A 6,177-nucleotide genomic window follows, 5' to 3' on the forward strand; every position below is an offset into this window, starting at 1 on the left:
ATAGAGCTCACATCACTGGAAGAAACAGAAAAGTTAGCATGTCATTTCACTATCATATGGCATAAATGTTTCTCCAACTTCTCAGCAAAGCAGACCTAAAAGCAAAGAACAGTATATGTCCTCTAGGAATCCCCTGCAATTGTGAAATTTCTTACATAATCTAATATTTTAGCTAAAAAAATGTACATATATGTGTGCTTAGTTTTGCTTATTATTAGATAAAACTGACACTCTGGAAAAGATGCCTTATAACATCCTGTATTCCATATCCAATGCAGGGTACCCTGATTTGAGAAGCAGAATATAAGGAAAATGATAGGGCAGAAACCAGCTTGGGGAGCTGCAGGGCTACTTGGAAGGGACACTAACTCAGCTTGGGAGTGAGCAGTGAAGGCTTTCTGGAGAAGGAAATTCCTAAGCCAAGACTGGAATGAAGAACTGGAGCCCAGCCCAAGCTGAAGCAGAACTCATATACTAATTACTGAACTGCACTGGGCTGTATTTGAAGTAAGGCTCATTAGGAGTTTTACAGTGTGTTTTCTTTCCCCTTCAATATAAACACCGATGGACCAATCACTTTCTAGAAAGAAAAGGGAAGGTAAGTAATTTTAATTGAGTATTGACTCTATGCCAACTGTTTTCCAAATATTCTCAATTAATTCTCATCTGTCTCATCAGATTGATATTCTTTATCCCCATTTTATAAATGAAGAAACTGGGATTGAGAGAGGTTGACAAACTCTGCCCCAGGTCAAAAACTAGGAAGTTCAAGCCAGAATTCTGACTCCAAAGTTGGTTTTCTTCTTACCATATCGGGTTGCTTAGCCTGTTTTGGAAGTGTCTCTCTACTGGCTGGGTGCAGTAGCAGTCAAGAAAACAGTGGAGTGGCTTCAAGTTTCAAGGATGAAAGGAAAGGAAAACAGGCTTTCCCTGAGCTCTTGACCCTCTTCTTTGGTCATGGAAAGTTCTGGAAAGGGACTTCTGGGATACTCCTCTGCCTGGCATTGCAGCAAGCCTACCTCACCAAGCCAGATCTGCTGAATCTGGACTTGGAGTAGGAAGGGTTCATGGGACATCCTTTGGGAGTGTCCACTGAGGTCTGCTTTATACAGTTTATAATTTGCTGTAAACAGCTTGCTGTTCCTAATTAAACCTGTATGATCATGCCTGAACTTTTAGGAAACAAGGATTTCTTTTTTATGGTTCTCTTTTCAGTGGTAAAACTGGAGCCCTCTTCACCTCCACGAACCTCCTTAACCTGTTGGGCCTTGATTCTGAGACTCTGAACTATACTCTAGAAATGCTTGGATCCTGGCAAAATGCCCACAAATACCTAGGTGAGGGGACTGCTCATGCTTGTGAGGCCATCTCCTCTGGAGAGCTCTTCTGTGATTCTATTCAGTGGGTTCTAGGGCATCTCAAGGACAGGTTCTCTGATACTTTTCATGCTACCATAGAAGGGAATGTAGATCTCTCAACTAAAAGCTGCTGGCTGAGTGTAATTGTTTTTCTTTTTTGGCCGCCTGCGCAGCATGTGGAAGTTCCCAGGCCAGAGACTGAACTCATTCCACAGCAATAACCAGAGCCACAGCAGTGACAATACCAGATCCTTAACCCACTACCCCAACAGGGAACTCCACGAACACTTCCTACAAATCTGCAACTTTATATCTAATGAATTGCAACCTCCCATTTCTGGTGCTACACATTCAGAGAAAATTCTCAAGTAGCAAATTATAGAAATGATCCTGAATATAGTCTTCCTACTATTTGTTTTAAATGGAGGGAACAGAAACAGCATTTCAGGAGATGGGCTTAGATGCTATTCACCAGGCCTGAGCAGAGCAGGTCACAGTCTATAGCAACACTGTCCAGAAGAACTTTCTGTGAAAATGGAAATACTCTATACCTGCATTCTTCCAACATGGTAGCCACTAGCCTCGTGTGGCTACTGAACCCTGAGGGGGCCTGGACTGAGAAATAGAACTTTAATTTTAGGGTTTTTTCTTTTCTTTTTTGGTCATGCTCTCAGCATGTGGACTTTCCAGGGCCAGGGATCGAACCTGCGCCACAGCAGTGACCCTAGCCACAGCAGTCACAACGCTGGATCCTTAACCTGCTGCACCACAAGAGAACTCTTCATTTTAGTTTTGTTTTAGCTAATTTAAAATTTACATAGCCACACATGGCAAGTGGCTAGTGTATTGGACAGTGCAGGTCTACACAGAAGATTTATAAAAGTCACCTGCGGGTCTCAAAGTGAACAGTGGGCAGAAAGTTCTATGCCACAGCCACAACAATGCGGGATCTGAGCAGCATCTGACTTGATGCTTGTATTTCTTCCAGATTTTATGTGACTGAATCATAAGTTATTCACTTTTGTTTTACATGTTTATATGCACTTGAACTGTACTGTCTCTGTTCCTGTGGTTAATATTCATAGTGTGGCTATTCAAGTATTCTGCATGACAAACAAATAAGGTTATATGCCAAATACCCAGAGATTGAAAGCTGGCACTGTAAATATCACCTCTGTCTTTTCAAATAATAACAGAACTTAGAATATTTCTCAGCAACAAGAAAGGCCACTCTAAGAAAAAGTATAGAGATGGGCTCACAATTAGTCTTGAAAAAGGAAGTCAGTCATTAGCTACCTTCTGACATCCTAGCAATTAACCAGTCTTGGGAGAAGAGCAGGTATCTCCAGAGAGGTGCCAAATAAATAGGAGATAAGAGACTATAAAAATGAAAAGCCACTTGGCCTTTCATCACAGGATAATCCAATGCATGTGAATTAATGGCGAAAGGCTCACTAATAGCTTTTGTGAGGAAATAGGAGCAGTGTAGCAGGATATCCTTTTTCCGCACTAAAGCACCCAATTCTTTCAATTTTATATACAGCGGAAGCAATTAATTGTACTAGAAAGAAATCCACAGCTGGCTTTTCCTGATGGCCCCGTAAGCAGCAAGCACTATTGTTCAGCTTCCGGGATAAATGTAAAGTCATTCTACTGCAACGCTGAGATTTTGGTGATTGTTTAGTTTGTCTTTTCCAAAGATAAAAACATGTTCTTGTCATCGTGTGTTTTCAGAATGAGCAGCTGTCAAATAGTTAATATTTATTTGTAATGTAATCCAAGCACATGACTTGATGCTAGTATTTCTTCCAGATTTTATGTGACTGAATCATAAGTTATTCACTTTTGTTTTACATGTTTATATGCACTTGAACTGTACTGTCTCTGTTCCTGTGGTTAATATTCATAGTGTGGCTATTCAAGTATTCTGCGTGACAAACAAATAAGGTTATATGCCAAATACCCAGAAACTCAACATTTCAAACTCTTGGACTATATAGTATTTTGCCTTTTCAATGTATTAAGGCACACAGTATTTTATCAAGTCTTAGATGCAGATTTTTTTTTGCTTTTTTTTTTTTAAGGGCCGCACCTGTGGTATGTGGATGTTCCCAGGCTAGGGGTCGAATCAGAGCTATAGTTGCCAGCCTATGCCACAGCCACAACAATGCAGGATCTGAGCAGCATCTGAGACCTACACCACAGCTCATGGCAATGCCAGATCCTTAAGCCACTGAGCGAGGCCAGGGATCGAACCCGCATTGTTCCTGGTTGGATTTGCTTCTGCTGCACCACGACAGGAACTCCCTCAGATGCAGATTTTTTGACATTTTATCACCTCTATAATTAGGATTTCTTATGATGAATGATGTGTCATAGTTTAATTGGCAGTGTTTTCCTTTCCTAGTTGTACTTAAATAACAATGCTTATAATCAATATCTTAGTTTTGAATAAATATGATGTATATATAAAATTTGATTAGTATGATAAATTATTGCAAGTTTAACAACAGGATAATTTTTGTTATTACAAAGAAATTTGCGATTTCCTGCTGTGTCGCAACGGGATCCCTGGCATCTTGGGATCCCTGGGATGCAGGTTCAATCCCTAGCCTGGCACAGTGGGTTAAGGATCTGGCATTGCTGCAGCTGCAGCATTAGTCACATCTGCAGCTCAGATCTGATATCTGGCCCAGGAACTCCATATGCTGCAGGGAGGCCATAAGAGAAAAAAATAGAAAAGAATAAATTTGTTGGAGTTCCCTTGTGATGCAGTCAGTTAAGGGCCTGGAATTGTCACTGCAGCGGCTCAGGTCACTGCTGCGTTGTGGACTGATCCCTGGCCAAGGAACTTCCACATACTGTGGGTGTGCCCCCCCAGATTTGTTCACATTGATCAAATAAATAAGAATTTTGATTAATTATACATTTTATATGGGATTCTAATTTTTTTGAGAGTTACTAGAGGATGTATTTTTTTTTTTAGTATTTTACTTTTATTTCAGTATTTACCATTTCTTTTACAATTTTTTTATTGAGGTACAGTTGATTTACAATATTGTGTAAGGTTCAGGTGTACAGCACAATGATTCAATTTTTTACATATATATTGTTTTTCAGATTATTTTCCCTTATAGGTTATTATATAATATTTAGTTCCTTGTGCTATATGGTGGGTCCAGGCTGGTTACCTATTTTATAGGTAGTAGTGTGCATATGCTATTTATATAGGAGTCTGACTTAATTCTGACAAATATGTATCTTGCCACCTTCATTTCCCTCAAATGTTCTGAATGGTATATAATGTTATGTCATAAAATATATCATTATATGTGTATCTATGTAATATATAACATTACATTTAGATATATAATGTCTAACATTAAATAATTAAAAAGCTGGTACTTTGGAATTCCGTGGTGGCTCAGTGGGTTAAGGATCCAGTGTTGTCACTGCTGTGGCTCAGGTGGCTGCTCTGGCAAGGGTTTGATCCCTGGTCCCAGAACATGTGCATGCTGCAGACTTGGCCAAAAAAAGAACAAGAAAAAGCAGCAGCAGCAGCAGCAGCAGCAGCTAGTTCTTTAAGCAAGCCAGGGACTAGGTTCCTTGCCTGCAATTAGAACGGCAACTTCATGGTGCTAGTGGGGCCAGCTGAACACTGTGTACGACACAATTCCAGGGAGCATCTTTCACACAGATCAGGGATATAAATGGCGCCCCTGGGAGCCCTGCAATGTAGCCACCCGAGGTGTTCAGTGAGGTGACTACAGCAACTGTGGTAGGAGAGGGAAGGGGAGGGGAGGGGAGAAAAGAAGGAGGAACAGAAGTGCCCTCTTTGACCTTGAGGGACAGAGCAGCACAGCATATGTATTGAGAAGTTTGTCACCAAACTTCCAGCTCCAGATGAACCTTTGAAAACAAAGAGGCAAAGATTTTGACAATTACAATGGTAGGCCTCAGCTTGGGGCTGCTCTTTTGATATACTTTAAACTGTCCTTCCCTAGGGTGGGAGGCTAGAAACTGAATAAAGATATGAAATCTTTTGTGAGAGCTATAGGAACAGCTAAACTGTGCAAAAAAGTCAGTGATAGAAACTATAGAGAGAAAAGTTTAGGATGGAGTAACAATAGATGACTTCTTGCAAGAGGTGGTACTTAGGCATGGCAGGCAGAGAATGATGTTAAAAGGAAAATGAATGTGGCCCATTCTGCAGGAAGTGGATAGACCAATCTAACAGAATGCTGCCATACAGCTGTAGTTTCCAGACGTTGATGAGTGTAGTGATTCATTAAGTGAAATCTGGAAAAACTGAGCAAGATCAGTTGACAGAGGGAATCACCAATTAGGAGGATAGCTAGAATAATTCAGGTATACAATGAGGAAGGTAGATTTTAAGGTGGGGAGCAAACTAAATGCAAAGTCTACATTTTCTTTTTTTTCAGGCTGTACCTGAAGTATTTGGAAGTTCCCACAGGCTAGGAGTCAAATCAGAGCGACCTACTGCAGTTTGTGGCAACACCAGATATTTAACCCACTGAGCAAGGCCAGGGATCAAACCAGCATCCTTATGGATAATAGTCAGGTTCACAACCTGCTGAGCCACAACAAGAACTCCCTGTAAATCTACATTTTAAAAGAAATATTGACAGGTATTGGGTACGGGTTAAATGTATGATTATGTTTCCTCATGAAAGAATGGAGGATGTTGTCTTAAAGAGCAACTGAAACTCCAGAACTCAAGCATTATTCATTGAAAAGAGTTGGTAAAATTTAAAGTCAATGATAGTTCTGTGTTATCATAACAGTCATTTGTTAGACT

At 40.4% G+C, this 6,177-nt stretch overlaps 1 pseudogene; it reads right to left on the reverse strand.

Moving 5' to 3' along the window:
- Positions 1 to 1,673: 1,673 nt before the first annotated feature.
- On the reverse strand, positions 1,674 to 1,762 carry LOC146396929 (small nucleolar RNA U3; annotated as a pseudogene).
- Between the last annotated feature and the right edge of the window lie 4,415 nt (positions 1,763 to 6,177).

This window comes from Sus scrofa, chromosome 14 (genome assembly GCF_054392235.1).
Source record: "Sus scrofa isolate SSC_HxYL_T2T_F1_AM1 chromosome 14, Sscrofa_HxYL_maternal_Yorkshire_Landrace_v2.0, whole genome shotgun sequence".
In the NCBI taxonomy this organism is placed as follows: Eukaryota; Metazoa; Chordata; class Mammalia; order Artiodactyla; family Suidae; genus Sus; species Sus scrofa.